Raw genomic sequence first — 23,939 nt, 5'->3', positions numbered from 1 at the left:
TACGATAATTTTAAAGTATTAATCATGAAGAATCCATGTGCGAGCGTGATCTTGGGCCTGGATTTCCAGTGCAACCACCAAAGCATCACGCTCAAGTACGGTGGGTCCCAGCCGCCCCTCACAGTGTGCGGTCTGGCTACCCTGAAGGTAAAGCCGCCTTCGCTATTCGCGAACCTTACCCCTAACTGCCGGCCAATAGCGACCAAAAGCAGGAGGTACAGCTGGGAGGACAGGCGGTTTATCGCGACCGAGGTAGACAGGCTCCTGAAAGAGCGCATTATTGAACGCAGCAATAGCCCGTGGCGCGCCCAAGTGGTGGTGGTAAGGGGTAAGCGAGAAGAAACGGATGGTGATCGACTATAGCCAAACGATCAACAGGTACACCCAACTAGACGCCTACCCGCTACCCCGCATATCAGAAATGGTGAACCAAATCGCCCAATACCGGGTGTTCTCCACCATCGACCTCAAGTCAGCGTACCACCAGCTCCCTATCAGACCAGAGGACCGCCCGTACACCGCCTTCGAGGCGAACGGACGCCTCTACCAATTCCTCAGAGTCCCCTTTGGGGTGACGAATGGGGTCTCGGTCTTCCAGAGGGAGATGGACCGCATGGTCGATGACCACCACTTGCGGGCAACCTTCCCCTACCTCGACAACGTCACCATCTGCGGTCACAACCAGCAGGATCACGACTCGAACCTCGAGAGGTTCCTGAAAACCGCACAAAAACTCAACCTCACCTACAACGAGGACAAGTGCGTTTACAACACCACGCGCCTCTGCATACTAGGCAGCGTGGTGGAGAATGGGGAAATCGGACCAGACCCCGACCGATTGCGCCCCCTACGGGAGCTGCCCCTGCCCAACACTCCCAAAGCCCTGAAAAGGTGCCTGGGGTTATTTTCTTATTATTCCCAATGGGTCCCCAACTACTCCGACAAAGCCCGCCCCCTCTTGAAAGCATCCTCTTTTCCGCTCTCTGCTGAGGCCCATGCCGCCTTCAAAAGCATTAAGCAGGATATTGAGCGGGCCATGCTACAGGCAGTGGACGAGAACACTCCCTTTCAAGTGGAAAGTGATGCGTCTGACTTTGCCTTGGCGGCCACCCTCAACCAGGCGGGGCGGCCCGTAGCTTTCTTCTCGAGGACCCTCCAAGGGCCCGAGATCAGACACTCCTCCATAGAAAAGGAGGCCCAAGCCATCGTGGAGGCAGTGCGCCACTGCCTAGCCGGCAAACGCTTCACCCTACTTACCGACCAGCGGTCGGTAGCGTTTATGTTCAATAATAAACAGAGGGGGAAGATTAAAAATGATAAGATTCTTAGGTGGTGGATCGAGCTCTCCACCTTCGATTATGACATCATTTACCGGCCAGGGGCCCTTAACGAATCCCCCGACGCCCTCTCACGAGGGATGTGTGCCAGCGCCACCGGGGATCGGCTACAGACCCTCCACAATGACCTCTGCCACCCAGGGGTCACGCGGCTGTTCCACTTCATAAAGTCCCGCAACTTACCCTACTCGATTGAGGAAGTTCGGTCCCTGACCAGGAACTGTCGCACTTGCGCTGAGTGCAAGCCTCGGTTCTACCGCCCAGATAGAGCCCACCTAATCAAAGCTACACGGCCCTTTGAGCGGCTCAGCTTAGATTTCAAGGGCCCCCTCCCGTCCGTCGACCGCAATGTTTACTTCCTGAACATTGTGGACGAATACTCTCATTTCCCATTCGCCTTCCCCTGCCCAGACATGACCAGCGCCACGGTCATTAAATGCCTCAACAGCCTGTTCTGCCTGTTCGGTATGCCGAGCTACATCCATACGGATAGGGGGGCGTCCTTCATGAGTGAAGAGCTACGCCAGTACATGCTGTCCAGGGGGATCGCCATGAGCCGTACCACCAGCTACAACCCCCGGGGTAACGGTCAAGTGGAGCGAGAGAACGGGACAGTATGGAAAGCAGTCACTCTAGCTCTAAGGACCAAAGGCCTCCCTATCTCCCGCTGGCAGGAAGTCCTCCCAGATGTGCTCCATTCGATATGGTCGCTATTGTGTACTGCCACGCCTCACGAGCGAATGTTTGTCTTTCCCCGGAAATCCACCTCAGGCGTATCCATGCCGTCATGGCTCTCCACCCCAGGTCCGGTATTCGTGCGAAGGCATGTGAGGGGCCACAAGACGGACCCTCTTATGGAGTCAGTGCACCTACTCCACGCCAACCCCCAATACGCGTATGTCCGGCACGCCGACGGAAGGGAGGACACAGTGTCCATAAAAGACGTCGCCCCAGCCGGTAACGACAACAACCACGACAACAGCAGCAACAACGACCACAGCAACTCTTACCCACCCACTACTCTTTCATCACCCCCGGAAGAACATCGACCAACGGTACCCCCACCAACTACCCCTTCAACAACCCCGGCAGAGACCCAGGAGGCCACCGGGGACACCCAGCCGACACCCGCGGCACCACAACAGCCACGTCGGTCGCAGAGGACTATCAAACCCCCGAACAGACTAAATCTATAGAAGGGGTGAATGTGATGAAATATTCCATTCATCACTCATCAGTATTTCTCTGCCTGTGACTGTGGTTGGTTTCAGTTTCATTTCCATTGTATTGTACTGTGTGTAGGGCTCCGCCCATACCTGGCTCCTATGTAAGCTGGCCCAGCTTGCAGCACATCCAGTACGGCAGACCTCTGGATGGAAGATACATTCTCCTCTGTGTGTTACCTTCTAAGTCAATAAAAGCCTTGTTTTGTTTCGGTAACATCGAGTCTCGGATTTATTGAGGCACATCATTCTGAGTGGCAGGCAGTGACTAGTGGGGTACCACAGGGATCGGTCCTAGGACCCCAGCTATTCACAATATATATAAATGATCTAGATGAGGGAACTAGATGTAATATCTCCAAGTTTGCAGATAACACAAAGCTGGGTGGGCGTGTGCAGTCAGGAGGATGCCGAGAAACTCCAGTATGATTTGGACAGGTTGGGTGATTGGGCAGAAGCATGGCAGATGCAGTATAATGTGGATAAATGTGAGGTTATTCACTTTGGTGGCAAAAACAAGACGGCAGATTATTACCTGAATGGCAATAGATTGGGAGAAGGGGAAGTGCAACGAGACCTGGGTGTCCTTGTGCACCAGTCGCTGAAGGTAAGCATGCAGGTGCAGCAGGCGGTTAAGGCGGCAAATGGTATGTTGGCCTTCGCAGCAAGAGGGTTCAAGTACAAGAACAAGGATGTCTTGCTGCAGTTGTACAGGGCCTTGCTGAGACCACACCTTGAGTATTGTGTGCAGTTTTGGTCACCTTATGTGAGGAAGGATGTTCTTGTGCTGGATAATGTCTGCTCCTATCTTCTATGTTTCTATGTATTCAATCTTTCCTTGCAGCTGAAATTCTCTAGTCCGGGCAACATCCTCGTAAATCTCCCGTCTCGAGCAGTCACATCTTTCCTGCAATGGGGACGACCAGAACTGCACGCGGTGGCCTAACTGCTGTTTTTGTACAGTTCAAGCAGAACCTCCCTGCTCTTACATGATACAGAGAGAGGCACTGACCCTTTAAATACCTGGGGACACCTAGAAACATATAAGATAGGAGCAGGAGTAGGCCATTCGGCCCCTCGAGCCTGCTCCGCCATTCAATGAGATCATAGCTGATCATCCAAACTCGGTACCCTGTCCCTGCATTCACTCCATATCCCTTGATCCCTTTAGCCTTAAGAAATATATCTAACTCCTTCTTGAATATATTTAATGAATTGGCCTCTACTGCCTTCTGTTGCAGAGAATTCCACAGGTTCACCACTCTCTGGGTGAAGAAATTCCTCCTCATCTCTGTCCTAAATGGCTTATCCCTTATCCTTAGACTGTGACCCCTGACCATCGGGAACATCCTCCCTGCATCTAGTCTGTGTAGTCCTGTTAGAATTTTATAAGTTTCAATGAGATCCCCTCTCATTCTTCGAAACTCCAGCAAGTACAATCCCAATCGACCCACTCTCTCTTCATACGTCATTCCTGCCATCCCAGGTATCAGCCTGGTGAATCTTCGCTGCACTCCTTCCATGGCAAGAACATCCTTCCTCAGATAAGGCGACCAAAACTGCACACAATACTCAAGATGTGGTCTCACCAAGGCCCTATACAACTGCAGCAAGACATCCTTATTCTTGTACTCGAACCCTCTCGCTACAAAGGCCAACATACTATTTGCCTTCTGAACCGCCTGCTGCACCTGCATGCTTACCTTCAGCGACTGGTGCACAAGGACACCCAGGTCTCGTTGCACTTCCCCTTCTCCCAATCTATTGCCATACAGATAATAATCTGCCTTCCTGTTTTTGACACCAAAGTGGATAACCTCGCATTTATCCACATTATATTGCATCTGCCATGCTTCTGCCCAATCACCCAACCTGTCCAAATCATACTGGAGTTTCTCGGCATCCTCCTCACAGCACACACGCCCACCCAGCTTTGTGTCGTCTGCAAACTTGGAGATATTACATCTAGTTCTCTCGTCCAGATCATTAATATATATTGTGAATAGCTGGGGTCCTAGGACCGATCCCTGCGGTACCCTACTAATCACTGCCTGCCACCCGGAAAAAGACCCGTTTCTTCGAACTCTTGGCTTTCTGTCTGCCAACCAGTTCGCTATCCAAGTCAATACCTTGTCCCAATCCCATGTGCCTTAAATTTACACGCTGTCGAACGCCTTTTGTAAATCCATGTGCACCATGTTAACCGCATTGCCCTCATTAACCCTCTCTGTTACCTCATCAAAAACCTCAATCAGAATCAGAGCGGCCGGGCCCGGCGGACGTGCGGCCAGGGCCCCGGCACCAGGAAACCCAGGGTGCAGCGCCTCCCCCATCCGAGCCGCCGCTTCCCGGTTTCTTCAGCTGGCTCCACCGAGTCCGACTCGGGACAAAGGACAGGAGCCAGGCTCCCAGAATGGCCCGCGGCCCCGGGAGCATGCGCACTCGCAGTGGGGAAATTAGCGCGTTGGATAGAGCAGTTTCTGGGGCGCGGGGAACTGTGGGTGCTGCGGCCGCCATTAGTCAGCGGCTGTCGGGAAGAGTTTTATTGCAGGTGACGGAAGTCGGTCCCTGGCCACCTGTGTAGGTCTTTTTGTTGCAGCAGTTTGAGCTGGAGTGGAGATGGAGGAGAAGCTGCTGGGTTTTTGATGGAATCTGGAACAATAGCCATGGATTGGAGGGTAGCTAATGTTACCCCACTATTCAAAAAAGGTGGTAGAGAGAAAACGGGAAATTATAGACCGGTAAGCCTGACATCGGTAGTGGGGAAAATGCTAGAGTCCATTATAAAAGTTGTAATAGCAGAGCACTTGGAAAACAGTGACAGGATCGGACAAAGTCAACATGGATTTAGAAAAAGGTAAAGCGTGCTTGACTAATCTACTGGAATTTTTTGAGGATATAACTAGTAAAATAGATAAGGGCGAACCAGTGGATGTGGTGTATTTGGGCTTTCAGAAGTCTTTCGATAAGGTCCCACATAAGAGATTAGCGTGTAAAGTTAAGACACATGGGATTGGGGGGCAAAGTATTGACTTGGATAGAGAGCTGGTTGGCAGATAGAAAGCAAAGAGTTGGAATAAATGGGTCTTTTTCCGAGTGGCAGGCTGTGACTAGTGGGGTACCGCAGGGATCGATCCTTGGACCCCAGCTATTCACAATAAATATTAATGATCTAGACAAGGGAAGTAGATGTAATATCTCCAAATTTGCAGACAACACAAAGCTGGGTGGGCGTGTGTGCTGTGAGGAGGATGTCGAGAAACTACAGGATGATTTGGACAGGTTGGGTGATTTGCATCTGCCATGCTTCTGCACATATAACGTGGATAAATGCGAGATTATCCACTTTGGTGTCAAAAACAGGAAGGCAGATTATCTGAATGGCAATAGATTGGGAGAAGGGGAAGTGCAACGAGACCTGGGTGTCCTTGTGCACCAGTCGCTGAAGTTAATCATGCAGATGCAGCAGGCGGTTAAGAAGGCAAATGGTATGTTGGCCTTCGTAGTAAGAGGGTTTGAGTACAGGAACAAGGATGTCTTGCTGCAGTTGTGCAGGGCCTTGGTGAGACCACATCTTGAGTATTGTGTGCAGTTTTGTTCGCCTTACTTGAGGAAGGATATTCTTGCCATGGAAGGAGTCCAGCCAAGATTCACCAGGCTGATACCTGGGATGGCAGGAATGATGTATGAGGAGAGATTGGGTTGATTGGGGTTGTACTCGCTGGAGTTTAGAAGGAGAGTGGATCTCATTGAAACTTATAAAATTCTGGCAGGACTGGACACACAAGATGCAGGGAGGATGTTCCCGATGGTCGGGGAATCCAGAACCAGGGGTCACAGTCTAAGGATAAGGGGTAGGCCTTTTAGGACAGAAATGAGGAGGAATTTCTTCACCCAGAGAGTGGTGAACCTGTGGAATTCTCTACCACAGAAGGCAGTCGAGGCTAATTCATTAAATATATTCAAGAAGGAGTTGGATATATTTCTTAAGGCTAAAGGGATCAAGGGGTATGGGGAGAAAGCAGGGACCGGGTACTGAACTTGGATGATCAGCCATGATTGCATTGCAGGCTCGAGGGGCCGAATGGCCTACTCCTCCTATCTTCTATGTTTCTATCTCTTATGCGGGACCTTATCGAAAGCTTTTTGAAAGTCCAAATACGCCACATCCACTGGTTCTCCCTTATCTATTTTACCAGTTACATCCTCAAGAAATTCCAGTAGATTAGTGAAGCACGATTTACCTTCTGTAAATCCATGTTGACTTTGTCCGATCCGGTCACTGTTTTCCAAGTGCTCTGCTATTACGTCCAGACTCGAGTCGTCATTGGCTTGTTCTCTCTACACAGATGCAGCCGGACCTGCTGTGATTTCCAGCAAAAAAAATGTTTTTTTGTCTGTTTTTTGTTTTTCATACAGACCCCAGCATCTGCAACATTTGACCCCTTGTGACCCCACCTCATTGTTCTTTGATGTAATGTTTTCCTGACTGACCTGTTTGGACACCATTCACACCTTTGATCGCTGTGATTATATCTCTGCCGAGGTGTGATAAATGGCAGTTAGAAAGATTACCTGTAATCATCTGACATTATTCTCTGACTATATAAGCTGTGTCTTTATGCATCTCTCCACTTCGCCTGACGAAGGAGCAGCGCTCCGAAAGCTTGTGATTTCAAATAAAACTGTTGGACTATAACCTGGTGTCGTGTGACTTCTTACATTTGTCTTTTATAATGGACTAGCATTTTCCCCACTACCGATGTCAGGCTTACCGGTCTGTAATTCTCCGTTTTCTCTCTACCACCTTTTTTGAACAGTGGGGTAACATTAGCTACCCGCCAATCCATGGGTACTGTTCCAGAGTCTATTGAATTTTGGAAGATGACCAGCAATGCATCTACTATTTCTAGGGCCACTTCCTTAAGTACCCTGGGATGTAGATTATCTTCTATGTTTCTATGCATTCAATCTTTCCTTGTAGCTGAAATTCTCTAGTCCTGGCAACATCCTCGTAAATCTCCCGTCTCGAGCAGTCAAATCTTTCCTGCAATGGGGCGAGCAGAACTGCACGCAGCACTCTAGCCGGTGGCCTAAGTGGTGTTTTGTACAGTTCAAGCAGAACCTCCCTGCTCTTACATGATACAGAAAGAGAGAGGCACTGCCCCTTTAAATACCTGGGGGGCACCCATTCCCCTTTAAATGGCCAAGCAATTTTTTTTTGTTGAAAAGGGGCCGCAGTCCCCTTTGACTCACCCCCCACCCCCAACCCTCTCACCCACCACAAATACTCACAAGAGAGAGAGAGAGAGAGAGAGGAGGAAGAATGCTGGTCTTTGTCCCTTTAAAAGTGGCTGCCCACCAAAATGTTCACAGCACCAGGGCTGTTTGTTCTGGATAAAAGTCAAAAAGAGAAAAGGTTCACTTATTTTTAAATGAATGCAATTGATGAATAGCCTTGTAATAAAGGTAATGCAAAGGAATAAACACTCACAAGCTGGGTTTTTTCCACCCCCTCCTCCCCTTCCCTTTAACAGCTCCTGCAGACAATGAAAGCAGGAAAGCGGCCTGCAGCCCACCGAGGTCCCGCCCCCTCGCCGCCATTGGTTGGAGGACCGCCAGCCCGGCCGGTCCTCCCAGCGTTTTCCACGCTCCTGATTGGCGGGCGCCTCGCGTCAATCAACCCCCTCTCCGATTACGCGCTGACGCCAGCACGCAACGCCAAGGGGTCGGTTGGATCGGCGCACGCCACCGCAAGGTTAAAAAAAAGACACCCCACACAAATGAGGAAACACAAGAATAATAATAATCGCACTTTAGAGGGGAGGAGGTTGGGGGAATTAATTAGTGTTTTCAATTTGTTTCGCAAAAAAAAATATTTGAAAAGCTTCTCACGGTGCGAGGCGGGCTGCGCATGCGCTCCAGCCAGCCTTTGTCTCCCCCACGTGGGCCCGGGGGCCGGACACGCCCACTTGCCTTCCCCTGCACCAATCACAGCGCGGGCAGGCGTAACACGAGGCTGCCAGTGCGCCTGCGCGGGGCCTCCGGGTAGCAAACGGAAGGCCGGGCCCGGGGAAGAAGCGGAATCAGCGGCCGGGGTAAAGTGTTGGGGAATCGATTTAAATCGAGGTGAGGGGGGAGCGGAGAGCGAGATTATAAAGTAAAATACGAGAGAAACCAAACCTGAGAGTCGGGCGGGACCTCCGCGGACGCCGAACGGAGCGGATTGAACCGCGCGGGGTGGCGGAGTGAGCCGGAGCAATGTGATTCTGACTGACGGTAGCGCTGACCAATAGGAAGAGGGCTGAGCTGGGAGGACTGAACTGGGCGGCCTGGTCCTCCAACCAATGGCGGCGCGGCAAGGGGGCGGGGCCTCCTCTCCAGCTCAGGTGCGCTGGGGCCGATTGTGACGCGCTGTCCCCAGGTGAGAGCAGCTCAGTCAGCACAGAGCTGGGGCTGGAATCTGGGAGAGGGGCCGCAGGCAGCGGGCCTGGCAAAGGGGCACAAGCTTCACAATAAAAGCTGCTTTCAAATGCACAATTGTTTCCTACACACAGCCTGCGTCACTCTGCAAAAAAAAACTGTTTAACAATTCATCATAACTCCCCTGCTTTAGGAGAGGCGTAGAGTGCAAAAAGCAAGGAAGTTATGATGAAACTGTGTTAAAGACGAGTCAGCTGTGGCTCAGTGGATAGCAGAGTCAGAAGGTTGTGGGTTCAAATCCTGCTCCAGGGACTTGAGCACATAAAGCGAGGCTGACACTCCAGTGCTGTGCGAAGGGGAAGTCATGTTTGACAAATTTGCTTGAAATCTTTGAAGATGTAACATACAGGGTGGATAAAGAGGAACCAGTGGATGTAGTGTATTTGGACTTCCAAAAGGCATTCGACAAGGTGCCATACAAAAGATTACTGCACAAGATTAAAAAATCACGGGATTGGGGTTAATATAAATGGCATGGGTGGAAGATTGGCTATTTAACAGAAAACAAAGAGTTGGGATAAATGGTTCGTTCTCGGGCTGGCAATCAGTAACTAGTGGTGTTCCGCAGGGGTCAGTGCTGGGACCCCAACTCTTTACAATCTATATTAACGATTTGGAGGAAGGGACCGAGTGCAACATATCCAAGTTTGCCGACGATACAAAGATGGGAGGGAAAGCAGTAAGTGAGGAGGACATAAAAAACCTGCAAAAGGACATAGACAGGCTAAGTGAGTGGGCAGAGATTTGGCAGATGTAATATAATGTTGGAAAGTGTGAGGTTATGCACTTCGGCAGAAAAAATCAAACAGCAAGTTATTATCTAAATGGAGAGAAACTGCAAAGTGCTACAGTACAAAGGGATCTGGGGGTCCTGGTGCATGAAACACAAAAAGTTAGTATGCAGGTGCAGCAGGTGATCAGGAAGGCCAATGGAATCTTGGCTTTTATTGCAAGGGGGATGGAGTATAAAAACAGGGAGGTCTTGCTGCAGTTATACAGGGTATTGGTGAGGCCACACCTGGAATACTGCGTGCAGTTTTGGTTTCCATATTTAAGAAAATATATACTTGCTTTCGAGGCGGTTCAGAGAAGGTTCACTCGGTTGATTCCGGAGATGAGGGGGTTGACGTATGAGGAAAGGTTGAGTAGGTTGGGACTCAACTCATTGGAGTTCAGAAGAATGAGAGGCGATCTTATCGAAACATATAAGATTGTGAGGGGGCTTGATCGGGTGGATGCGGTGAGGATGTTTCCACTGATGGGTGAGACTAGAACTAGGGGGCATAATCTTAGAATAAGGGGCTGCCCTTTCAAAACTGAGATGAGGAGAAACTTCTTCACTCAGAGGGTGGTAAATCTATGGAATTTGCTACCTCAGATAGCTGTGGAAGCTGCGACATTAAATAAATTTAAAATTGAGATAGACAGTTTCCTAGCAGATAAGGGAATTAGAGGTTACAGGGAGAGGGCAGGGAAGTGGACATGAGTCTAGATTCGGATCAGCCATGATCCTATTGAATGGCGGAGCAGGCCCGAGAGGCTGTATGGCCTACTCCTGCTCCTACTTCTTATGTTCTTATGTGCTGAGGGAGCGCCGCACTGTCGGAGGGGCAGTACTGAGGGAGCGCCACACTGTCGGAGGGCCAGTACTGAGGGAGCGCCGCACTGTCGGTGGGGCAGTACTGAGGGACCGCCACACTGTCGGAGGGGCAGTACTGAGGGAGCGCTGCACTGTCGGTGGGGCAGTACTGAGGGACCGCCACACTGTCGGAGGGCCAGTACTGAGGGAGCGCCGCACTGTCGGTGGGGCAGTACTGAGGGACCGCCACACTGTCGGAGGGGCAGTGCTGAGGGAGCGCCGCACTGTCGGAGGGGCAGTACTGAGGGACCGCCACACTGTCGGAGGGGCAGTACTGAGGGAGCGCCGCACTGTCGGTGGGGCAGTACTGAGGGAGCACCGCACTGTCGGAGGGGCAGTACTGAGGGAGGGCCACACTGTTGGAGGGGCAGTACTGAGGGAGCGCCGCACTGTCAGAGGGGCAGTACAGAGGGAGCACCGCACTGTCGGAGGGGCACTACTGAGGGAGCACCGCACTGTCGGAGGGGCAGTACTGAGGGAGCGCCACACTGTCGGAGGGCCAGTACTGAGGGAGCGCCACACTGTTGGAGGGGCAGTACTGAGGGAGCGGCGCACTGTCGGAGGGGCAGTACTGAGGGAGTGCCGCACTGTCGGAGGGGTAGTACTGAGGGAGCACCGCACTGTCGGAGGGGCAGTACTGAGGGAGAGCCACACTGTCGGAGGGCCAGTACTGAGGGAGCGCCACACTGTTGGAGGGGCAGTACTGAGGGAGCGCCGCACTGTCAGAGGGGCAGTACTGAGGGAGCGCCGCACTGTCAGAGGGGCAGTACTGAGGTTGCGCCACACTGTTGGAGGGCCAGTACTGAGGGAGCGCCACACTGTCGGAGGGGGAATACTGAGGGAGCACTGCACTGTTGGAGGGGGAATACTGAGGGAGTGCTGCATTAAACATAGAAACATAGAAGATAGGAGTAGGCCATTCAGCCCTTCGAGCCTGCTCCGCCATTCAATGAGATCATGGCTGATCATCCAAATTCAGTACCCTGTCCCTGCTTTCTCCCCATATCCCTTGATCCCTTTAGCCTCAAGAAATATATCCAACTCTTTCTTGAATATATTTAATGAACTGGCCTCCACCGCCCTCTGTGGCAGAGAATTCCACAGATTCACCACTCTCTGGGTGAAGAAATTCCTCCTCATTTCAGTCCTAAATTGCTTACCCCTTATCCTTAGACTATGACCCCTGGTTCTGGACTCCCCGGCCATCAGAAACATCCTTCCTGCATCTAGTCTGTCCAGGCCTGACAGAATTTTATAGGTTTCGATGAGTCCCCCTCTCAATCTTCTAAACTCCAGTGAGTACAAGCCCAATCGACACAATCTCTCCTCATACGTCATTCCTGCCATCCCAGGTATCAGCCTGGTGAATCTTCGCTGCACTCCTTCCATGGCAAGAACGTCCTTCCTCAGGTAAGGCGACCAAAACTGCACACAATACTTAAGGTGCGGCCCTGTACAACTGTAGCAAGACATCCTTGTTCCTGTACTCGAACACTCTTCCTACGAAGGCCAACATACCATTTGCTGCCTTAACCGCCTGCTGCACCTGCATGCTTACCTTCAGCGACTGGTGCACATTAACACCCAGGTCTCTTTGCACTTCCCCTTCTCCCAATCTATTGCCATTCAAATAATAATCTGCCTTGCTGTTTTTGCCACCAAAGTAGATAACCTCACATTTATCCACATTATAGTGCATCTGCCATGTTTCTGCCCAATCACCCAACCTGTCCAAATCGTACTGGAGTTTCACGACATCCTCCTCACAGCATACCCTCCCACCCAGCTTTGTGTCGTCTGCAAATTTGGAGATATTACATCCAATTCCCTCGTCCAGATCATTAATATATATTGTGAACAGCTGGGGTCCTAGGACCGATCCTTGCGGTACCCCACTAGTCACTGCCTGCCACTTGGAAAACGACCTGTTTATTCCAACTCTTTGCTTTCTGTCCGCCAACCAGTTCTCTATCCAAGTCAATACCTTGCCCCCAATCCCATGCGGCTTAATTTTGCACGCTAATCTCTTATGTGGGACCTTATCGAAAGCCTTCTGAAAGTCCAAATACACCACATCCACTGGTTCTCCCTTATCTATTTTACCAGTTACATCCTCAAAAAACTCCAGTAGATTAGTCAAGCATGACTTACCTTTTGTAAATCCAGGTTGACTTTGTCCGATCCTGTCACTGCTTTCCAAGTGCTCTGCTATTACATCTTTTATAATAGACTCTAGCATTTTCCCCACTACCGATGTCAGGCTTACCGGTCTATAATTCCCCACTTTTCCTCTGCCACCTTTTTTGAATAGTGGGGTAACATTAGCTACCCTCCAATCCATGGGTACCGTTCCTGAATCTATCGAGTTCTGGAAGATGACCAGCAATGCATCTACTATCTCTAGGGCCACTTCCTTAAGTACCCTGGGATGTAGACCATCAGGCCCTGGGGATTTATCGGCCTTCAGTCCCATCAATGTTCCTAACACCATTTCCCTACAAATACTGATTTCTTTCAGTTCCTCCCTTTCATCAGACCCTATGTTCCCCGGCATCTCTGGGAGGTTATTTGTGTCCTCCTTTGTGAAGACAGAACCAAAGTATGTATTTAGTTGGTCTGCCATTTCCTTATTTTCCATTATAAATTCCCCTGATTCTGACTGCAAGGGACCTGCACTTGACTTCACCAATCTTTTTCTCTTCACATATCTATAAAAGCTTTTACAGTCAGTTTTTATGTTCCCTGCTAGCTTACTCTCATATTCTATTTTCCCTTTCTTAATTAATCCCTTTGTCCTCCTTTGTTGACTCCTAAACTGCCCCCAATCCTCAGGATTATTGCTTTTTCTAGCCAATTTATATGTCCTCTCCTCGGATCTTATGCTATCCCTAATTTCCCTTGTTAGCCATGGTTGAGTCACCTTTTTTGTTTTATTTTTATGCCAAACTGGGATGAACAAATTCTGTAGCTCATCCATTCGGTCTTTGAATGTTTGCCATTGCCTATCCACCGTCAACCCTTTGAGTGCCATTCCCCAATCAATCCTACCCAACTCACTCCTCAGACCATCGTAGTTTCCTTTATTTAAATTGAGGACCCTTGTCTCTGAGTCAACTACTTCATTCTCCATCTTAATGAAGAATTCGATCATATTATGATCGCTCCGACCCAAGGGGCCTCGTACAACAAGATTGCTAATTAATCCTTTCTCGTTACATAATACCCAGTCTAAGATGGCCAGATCTCTGGTTGGTTCCTCGACATATTGGTCCAGGAAACCATCCCGTAAACACTCCAGGAATTCCTCCTCCACAGTATTGTTACTAATTTGGTTGGCCCAATCTATATGTAGATTAAAGTCACCCATGATGACTGCTGTGCCCTTATTGCACGCTTCTTTAATTTCCCTTTTAATGCCATCCCCAACCTCCGCCTTACTGTTTGGAGGTCTATATACCACTCCCACTAATGTTTTTTTCCCCTTAGTATTTCTCAATTCTACCCATACAGATTCACATCATCAGAGCTAATATCCTTCATTACAATTGTATTTATCCCTTCTTTAACCAGTAATGCTACCCCACCTCCCTTTCCTTTTTGCCTATCTTTCCTGAATATCGAATACCCCTGGATGTTGAGTTCCCAGTCCTGGCCATCCTTGAGCCACGTTTCCGTAATCCCAACCAAATCATATTAGTTTACCTCTATTTGCGCAGCCAATTCATCCACCATATTACAAATGCTCCTCGCATTAAGACACAAAGCCTTCAGGCTTGTTTTTTTAATGCTCTTAGACCTATTAGAATTATTATTTACTGTGGCCATGTTTGATTTAAACCGTTGATTTCTCTGACTGACACTTTTGTTTTTCTCCTTCCTATCTTTTGCTTTTATCCCTGTTTCCCTTTCCTCTGTCTCCCTGCTCAGGTTCCCAACCCCCTGCCATTGTCGGAGGGTCAGTGCTCAGGGAGCGCTGCTCCATCGGAGGGGCAGTGCTGCGGGAGAGCCGCATTGTCGGAGGGGCAGTGCTCAGGGAGCGCTGCACTGTCAGAGGTGCCGTCCTACGGATGAGACGTTAAACCGAGGCCCCCGTCTGCCCCCTCAGGTGGACGTAAAAGATCCCGTGGTGCTATTTCGAAGAAGTTATCCCCGGTGTTTTGAGCCCAATATTTATCCCTCAATCAACATGACGAAAAAACAGATTATCTGGTCATTATCACATTGCTGTTTGTGGGAGCTTGCTGTGCGCAAATTGGCTGCCGCGTTTCCCACATTACAACAGTGACTACACTTCAAAAGTACTTCATTGGCTGTAAAGCGCTTTGGGACGTCCAGTGGTCGTGAAAGGCAGTTAAGAAGGCAAATGGTATGCTGGTCTTCATTACAAGAGGATTTGAGTACAGGAGTAAAGAAGTCTTACTCCAATTATATCTTCTTTCTTCTTAGGCAGTCCCTCGGAACCGAGGATGACTTGCTTCCACATTAAAAATGAGTTCTCGGGTGTAAGGGTAAGCCGGGAGAGCTTCTTCTCCCCGAGACGGACCCTCTGATATAAAGGGTCGACTGGATCCATGTTTATCTGTAATTTAAACAGAGGTCAGGTCGTCTTCCGAGCTCTTTCCCCTAGAGGAGAGGGTAGAATGGGGGTCTTTAGTGTTAAATGGTTTCACCTGGGTCCATTGTTTCCATCGCATACCCATCAGTTCCTGTAGACAAACACACGTATCACTTGTCATTAATACAGTACATGGCCCCATCCAACGGGCCCCATTCCCTTTCTTCCGATAACTTGCGTCATTACTTGTTGACCTATTCTGGGCAACTCGTCTGGTTTAAGTCCAGCATTCTGCCTTTCTAGATCTTTAATCTGTTGTTGGTTCCTTACTACTTTATTTAGCGCTTGTACCTCCTGATTTAGTTGTACTAAGTATCGCCTTAATCTATCTTGCACTGGTCTTGGTCCTAAATACATACTTTGGTTCTGTCTTCACAAAGGAGGACACAAATAACCTCCCAAAGATGTCGGGGAACATAGGGTCTAATGAAAGGGAGGAACTGATAGAAATCAGTATTTGTAGGGAAATGGTGTTAGGGAAATTGATGGGATTGAAGGCCGATAAATCCCCAGGGCCTGATAATCTATATCCTAGGACCGATCCCTGCGGTACCCCACTAGTCACTGCCTGCCACTCGGAAAAAGAGCCGTTTATTCCAACTCTTTGCTTCCTGTCTGCCAACCAGTTCTCTATCCAAGTCAGTGCCTTGCCCCCAATCCCATGTGCCTTAATTTTGCACGCTAATCTCTTATGTGGGACCTTATCGAAAGCCTTCTGAAAGTCCAAATACACCACATCCACTGGTTCTCCCTTATCTATTTTCCCAGTTGCATCCTCAAAAAATTCCAGTAGATTAGTCAAGCATAATTTACCTTTTGTAAATCCATGTTGACTTTGTCCGATCCGGTCACTTTTTTCCAAGTGCTCTGCTATTACCTCCTTTATAATGGATTCTAGCATTTTCCCCACTACCGATGTCAGGCTTACCAGTCTGCAAGTCCCCGTTTTCTCTCTACCACCTTTTTTGAATAGTGGGGTTAAATTAGCTACCCTCCAATCCATGGGTACTGTTCCAGAGTCTATCGAATTTTGGAAGATGACCAGCAATGCATCTACTATTTCTAGGGCCACTTCCTTAAGTACCCTAGGATGTAGATGATCAGGCCCTGGGGATTTATCGGCCTTCAATCCCATCAATTTCCCCAACACCATTTCCCTACAAATACTGATTTCATTCAGTTCCTCCCTCTCATTAGACCCTATGATCCCCCGACACCTTGCAGCCTCGTGTTGTGGTGGAGCCGAATGAGCATGCGCAGCCCCGCCTCTCTACATTTAAAGGGACACCCAGCCCATCCACATTTAAAGGGACACCCACCCCCTCGACATTTATAGGGACACCCGCCCCTCCACATTTAAAGGGGCACCCACCCCCTCCATATTTAAAGGGACTCCCTCCCCCGTCTCGTGTGTTCTTCTGATTAAAGGGACTGTGACAATTCCCCCAGCCACCGCACTTTAGCAAGGATGTGAAAGACCTTGAGAGCCAGCCAGTGGCTCAGTTGGGAGCACCCTCGTCTCTGAGTCAGAAAGTTGTTGGTTCAAAGTCCCCACTCCAGGGACTCGAGCACATTAACCTAGGCTGACGCTCCGGGGCAGTGCCGAAGGAGCGCCGCACTGTCGGAGGGGCAGTGCCCTGTCAGAGGGGCAGTACTGAGGGAGCACCGCACTGTGGGAGGGTCAGTACTGAGGGAGCCCTGCACTGTCGGAGGGTCAGTACTAAGGGAGCGCAGCACTGTCGGAGGAGCAGTACTGAGGGAGCGCAGCACTGTCGGAGGAGCGGTACGGAGGGAGCGCCACACTGTCGGAGGGGCAGTACCGAGGGAGCGCCGCACTGTCAGACGGGCAGTACTGAGGGAGTGCCGCACTGTCGGAGGGGCAGTACCGAGGGAGTGCCGCACTGTCGGAGGAGCAGTACTGATGGAGCGCCGCACTGTCGGAGGGCCCTCTTTCGGAAGAGACGTTCAGGTGGACATAAATGATCCCATTATTTCGAAGAAGGGCAGGAGAGTTATCCCTGGTGTCCTGGCCATTATTTATCATGCAAATTGGCTGCAGTGCTTCCCACATTACAACAGCGACTACACTTCAAAAAGTACTTCATTGGCTGTAAAACCGTTGGTCGTGAACGGCGCTGTATAAAGGCCAGTCTTTATTTTCTCTCCTGTATTTACATTAATTAATTACTTATATAAATCTCTTTTACTGTCTCTTGCAAGGGGAGGAATTGCAGACGGGCAGCTTAACGCAAACTTCACACGAAGATCTGACAGAGTCACTCGATTCATCAGGACCTGAATATCATCGACATATGGAAGCGGAAAGCAGCAACCAGAATGGAGAGAAACTGCACACGTGTCTTGTGTGTGGACGTGGATTCAACCGAAGGTGCAGCCTGGGGAGGCACAAGTGTAACCAAAGCGAGGAGAGTCTGTGCAAATGTCGGGAATGCGGGAAGGGATTCAGTTGCCTTTCCGAGCTGAAGACTCATCAACGCAGTCACTCTGTGAAATGGCCGTTCACCTGCGCCGTGTGCGGGAAGGGATTCACTCAACAATCCGACCTGCGGAGACACCAGCGAGTACACACTGGGGAGAGGCCGTTCACCTGCTCAGTGTGCGGGAAGGGATTCACTGGACAATCCCACCTGCGGATACACCAGCGAGTACACACTGGGGAGAGGCCGTTCACCTGCTCCGAGTGCGGGAAGGGATTCACTCAGTCAGGCTCCCTGCAGGCACACCAGCGAGTTCACACCGGGGAGAAACCGTTCACCTGCTCCGAGTGCGGGAAGGGATTCACTCACTCAGTCAACATGCTGACACACCAGCGAGTTCACACCGGGGAGAGGCCGTTCACCTGCTCAGTGTGCGGGAAGGGATTCACTCAACAATCCGCCCTGCTGAGACACCAGGGAGTTCACACCGGGGAGAAGCCGTTCGCCTGCTCTCACTGTGAGAAGAGGTTTAACCAGTCTTGCAACCTGTTGATACACGAGCGTGTTCACACCGATGAGAGACCTTTTCCGTGCTCCGAGTGCGGGAAAGGATTCACTCATCCCTCCACTCTGCGGGAACACCAGCTGGTTCACACTGACGAGAGGCCGTTTAAATGTTCCGACTGTGACAAGAGTTTCAAATGCTCCAAGGGCCTGAAGAAGCATCGACGCATCCACACCGGGGAGAGGCCGTTCAGCTGCTCTCACTGCGGGAAGAGGTTTACGCAGTCATCTAATCTTCGGAAGCACCAGTTCACCCACACTGGGAAGAGGCCGTTCCCCTGCTCAGTGTGTGAAAAGGGATTCACCACTTCAACTCACCTGCTGAGACACCAGCGAGTTCACACCTGAGCGCACTGGTCCCATTCTGCTGTTAATCACATGAAGGACTGTTCTGTGTTAATAATGGCAATTACGGGGTTGTCGGTGGGGGCAGTTTGAAGACGCTGATAACCCCAGTAACTAGGCTGGAGTTTAAGAGGGGTCAGCCTCGGCTCAGTGGACGACACTCTCACCTCTAGAGTCAGAAGGTCGTGGGTTTGAGTCCCACTCTGGAGACTTGAGCACGTAATCTTGGCTGACACTCCAGGGCAGTACTGAGGGAGAGCTGCTCTGTCAGAGGTGCCATCTTTCGGATGCGACGTTAAACCGCTGCCCCGTCTGCCCTCTCAGTTGGGTGTAAAAGATCCCGTGGCCGCTATTTTGAAAAACGGAAGGGAGAAAGGATCTCGACTTGGAAGATCAGGAAGTAGATGTGAAACTGTAATGTCGCTTGAAATGATTGTAAGACTGAATTTAACTGTGACTGTAATAATTGTGTTTTGTAGGTAACAGAGCGTGGGAAAAACCAGTACGAATCCAGTATGAGGTGATTTTGGTGGTGCCTCCTGTGTCACTACCACCACAACTACCATGCTTTACGGGTCTAACAGGACCTGTCCCATCAACCAACACGTTTTTAAGTACGAGCTGCACAGTTATGTGGCACAATTCAGACCCGACATTCCCCTATTGGTTGAGGGTTTCAGTGAGCTCATGATACGACTGAACTCCTCCCTAAAGCATTTTTTATGTTTTGGAGCAAGACAACTGGAGAATAGATATTGAAATTGAAAGCATAAGGGACAACACACACTGGTGGGATATTGGGCTTAATACATCAGCATGCCCTTAGGCTCGTATTATTTCACACGCTCTGGTTGTTCTCCAACTTGTAATGATTTTGTATTTGAGATATGTAACCCATGTAGTAAAACTTTGAACTATGTAAGATCAGAAGTTTGTTTAAGATCTACCCAGTTAAACACAAATGTCACAAGGTAGGGAGTCAAAAACTGTTAGGACTAATAAGACAACATAGGGACAAACATGGAAATTCCTCATTGGATTAGGATAATTTCCCATGTACTGGTCATATCCCAACTTGTAGTAATGATGTGCTTACTATTCTACACCTGCTACCTGAAACACCTAAAGTCCAATGCCCAATCACATTTAAATATGATCACAGCCCAGAACATGTTAGAGTTACATAAACGGAAGAAAAATAATCCATATGTAAGATTTTAGTTTTGAGGGGTCGGCAAATGCCTCGCCCTCAAGGTAGGGATATGTAGGATAGGGTGTACCTGTAGGATTTAGTAAACATTATTAAGATTCGATAACCAATTTTATATAACTATAATAATGTGAAATTGTATGTTAAGATCCTAAAAGCCTGTATAAAATGGAGAATGGCTGAGCGCAAAGCAGGATGGGATTATGCCAACCTGACTAAAAACCTGTTTAAAATTACTGAAGTAATGGAATGTTGTGCTAAGTTTATGGAGACGAGGAATTCAGCAATATTATGTTTAAAGAGATAAAAACTAGAGAGATAGATAAGAGTTGGAGACGTCCTTCATTGGTCCAGCTATCGGATGGACCGACTGTGTCGTCACCATTCTAGGAAGTGTTCTGTGAAAAGTGAAGATCTGAGATAAGGGTACTTTGTAATGCAGAGCGAAAAAGTCAGAAGGATCAAACAAGGTCATAAGATGGGTAACGAGGGAGCAAGACTTTTTACCAGGTGTTAGAGGGTTAATTACTGCCACGTCGGCAAAACGAGAGGGAAAAGGGTAAAAAGATACAGGATTTGAACATCGAAAGCAGCGCACCGTGTAACCAGAGATTGATAGGAGCTTCGGTCAACAGAACACAGCAAGATCCCAAGGAAGCGCGCATGGGTCAACGGAGCACAGCAAGATACATCAGGAGACTTGCGCCGCGCTCACTCGGAAGGAATGCCGGGGTTTGAACGAACAGACTGTGACTCTCTTCTTGTTAAGTACTACTTCTTTGTACCGGATTTTTAATGCTTAATAAACCTCTTTTACTGATACACAATATACCTGGACCCAGAGTGGTTTGTGTAATCACGGACTGTTTTACTGATACACAATATACCTGGACCCAGAGTGGTTTGTGTAGTCATGGACTGTTTTACTGATATACAATATACCTGTACCCAGAGTGGTTTGTGTAGTCACGGACTGTTTTACTGATACACAATATACCTGGACCCAGAGTGGTTTGTGTAGTCAAGGACTGTTTTACTGATACACAATATACCTGTACCCAGAGTGGTTTGTGTAGTCACGGACTGTTTTACTGATATACAATATACCTGTACCCAGAGTGGTTTGTGTAGTCGCGGACTGTTTTACTGATACACAATATACCTGGACCCAGAGTGGTTTGTGTAGTCACGGACTGTTTTACTGATACACAATATACCTGTACCCAGAGTGGTTTGTGTAGTCACGGACACATTATTATAAGAGTTTTTGAAAGCTACATCAGTCATCGGGAAAATGCTGGAATCCATTGTTAAGGAAGTGGTATCAAGTCACTTAGAAAATCATAATATGATTAGGCAGAGTCAACATGGTTTTATGAAAAGGAAATCGTGTTTGACAAGTTTATTAGAGTTTTTTGAGGATGTAAGTAGCAGGGTAGATAAAGGGGAACCAGTGGATGTAGTATATTTGGATTTCCAAAAGGCATTCGATAAGGTGCCACATAAAAGGTTATTACACAAGATTAGGGCTCATGGGGTTGGAGGTAATATAGTAGCATGGATAGAGGATTGGTTAACGGACTGAAAACAGAGAGCAGGGATCAACGGATCTTTTTCAGGTTGGCAGGCTGTATCTAGTGGGGTGCCGCGTGGATCAGTGTTGGGCCCTCAGCTATTTACAATCTATATTAATGACCTAGATGAAGGGACCGAGTGTAATGTATCCAAGTTTGCTGATGATACAAAGCTAGGTGGGACAGTAAGCTGTGAGGAGCCTTTGGACCTTCTGACAATCACCTTAAATCTGTGTCCTCTGGTTCTCGAGCCTTCCGCCAATGGGAACAGTTTCTCTCATTCTACTCTGTCCAGACCCCCTCACGATTTTGAACACCTCCATCAAATCTCCTCTCAACCTTCTCTGCTCTAAGGAGAACAACCCCAGCTTCTCCAGTCTCTCCACATAACTGAAGTCCCTCATCCCTGGTACCATTCTGGTCAATCTCCCCTTAACCTTCTCTGCTCTACATAGAAAGATAGGAGCAGGAGTAGGCCATTCGGCCCCTCGAGCCTGCTCCGCCATTCAATGAGATCATGGCTGATCATCCAAATTCAGTACCCTGTCCCTGCCTTCTCCCCATATCCCTTGATCCCTTTAGCCTTAACAAATATATCCAACTCTTTCTTGAATATATTTAATGAACTGGCCTCCACCGCCCTCTAAGGAGAACAACCCCAGCTTCTCCAGTCTCTCCACGTAACTTAATCCCTCATCCCTGGTACCATTCTGGTCAATCTCCACTTAACCTTCTCTGCTCTAAGGAGAACAATCTCAGCTTCTCCAGTCTCTCCACATAACTGAAGTCCCTCATCCCTGGTACCATTCTGGTAATCTTTTCTGCAGCCTCTCTAAGGTCTTCACATCCTTCCTAAAGTGCGGTGGCCAGAATTGGACACAATAAGAAAGAAAGAAAGACTTGCATTTATAAGAACAGAAGAAATAGGAGCAGGAGTCGGCCATTCGGCCCTTCGAGCCTGCTCCAACATTCAATGAGATCATGGCTGATCTTCTGCCTCAACTCCATTCACCGGCCCTATCGCCATATCCCTTGATGCCCTTACTAGTCAGAAATCTATCGATCACTGTTTTGAATATACCCAATGACTGAGCCTCCACAGCCCTCTGGGGTAGAGAATTCCAAAGATTCACCACCCTCTGTGTGAAGAAGTTTCTTCTCATCTCAGTCCTGAATGGCCTACCCTGTAAAAGAAAAGACAGCCATCCATGGCTAAGTAAAGAAATTAAGGATAGTATTCGAATAAAAACAAGGGCATATAAGGTAGCCAAATCTAGTGGGAGAATAGAGGATTGGGAAAACTTTAAAAGACAGCAAAAAATAACAAAAAGATTGATTAAGAAAGGGAAGATAGCTAGATGGAAAAAACATTAATGAATATTTTATATCAGTCTTTACAGGAAAAGACACTACGAATATCCCAACACTGGACTAACAGGGGGGCTAAAGGGGGGGAGGAGCTAAACATGATCAAAATCACTAAGGAAGTGGTACTCGGTAAAATAATGGGACTCAAGGCGGATAAATCACCTGGACCTGATGGCTTACATCCTAGGGTCTTGAGGGAAGTGGCAGTAGGGATTGTGGATGCATTGGTAATAATTTTCCAAAACTCCCTGGACTCAGCAAAGGTCCCGGCAGACTGGAAAACTGCTAATGTAACGCCCTTATTTAAAAAGGGCAGTAGACAGAAGGCTGGAAACTATAGACCGGTTAGCCTAACATCTGTGGTAGGTAAAATTTTGGAGTCCATTATTAAGGAGACAGTAACAGGACATTTGGATAATCATAATTTAATAGGACAAAGTCAGCATAGTTTTATGAAGGGGAAGTCATGTTTGACAAATTTGCTGGAGTTCTTTGAGGAAGTAACATGTAGGGTGGATAAAGGGGAACCAGTGGACGTAGTGTATTTTGACTTCCAAAAGGCATTTGACAAGGTGCCACACAAAAGATTATTGCTTAAGATAAAAAATCACGGGATTGGGGGTAATATTCTGGCATGGATAGAGGATTGGCTATCTAACAGAAGGCAGAGAGTTGGGATAAATGGTTCATTCTCAGACTGGCAGTCAGTAACTAGTGGTGTTCCGCAGGGGTCAGTGCTGGGTCCCCAACTCTTTACAATCTACATTAACGATTTGGAGGAGGGGACCGAGTGTAACATATCAAAGTTTGCAGATGATACTAAGATGGGAGGGAAAGTAGTGAGTGAGGAGGACATAAAAAACCTGCAAGGGGACATAGACAGGCTAAGTAAGTGGGCAGAGATTTGGCAGATGGAATACAATACTGGAAAGTGTGAGGTTATGCACTTTGGCAGGAAAAATCGTAGAGCAAGTTATTATCTTAATGGCAAGAAACTGGAAAGTACTGAAGTACAAAGGGATCTGGGGGTCCTGGTGCACGAAACTCAAAAGGTTAGTATGCAGGTGCAGCAAGTGATTAAGAAGGCCAATGGAATGTTGGCTTTCATTGCTAGGGGGATAGAATATAAAAATAGGGAGGTAT

Source organism: Somniosus microcephalus, unplaced genomic scaffold (genome assembly GCF_052327205.1).
Source record: "Somniosus microcephalus isolate GS21.2 unplaced genomic scaffold, FLI_Smic_1.0 scaffold4, whole genome shotgun sequence".
NCBI lineage: Eukaryota > Metazoa > Chordata > Chondrichthyes > Squaliformes > Somniosidae > Somniosus > Somniosus microcephalus.
The sequence above is the reverse complement of the archived record's forward strand: the minus strand, read 5'-3'. Positions refer to the sequence as shown.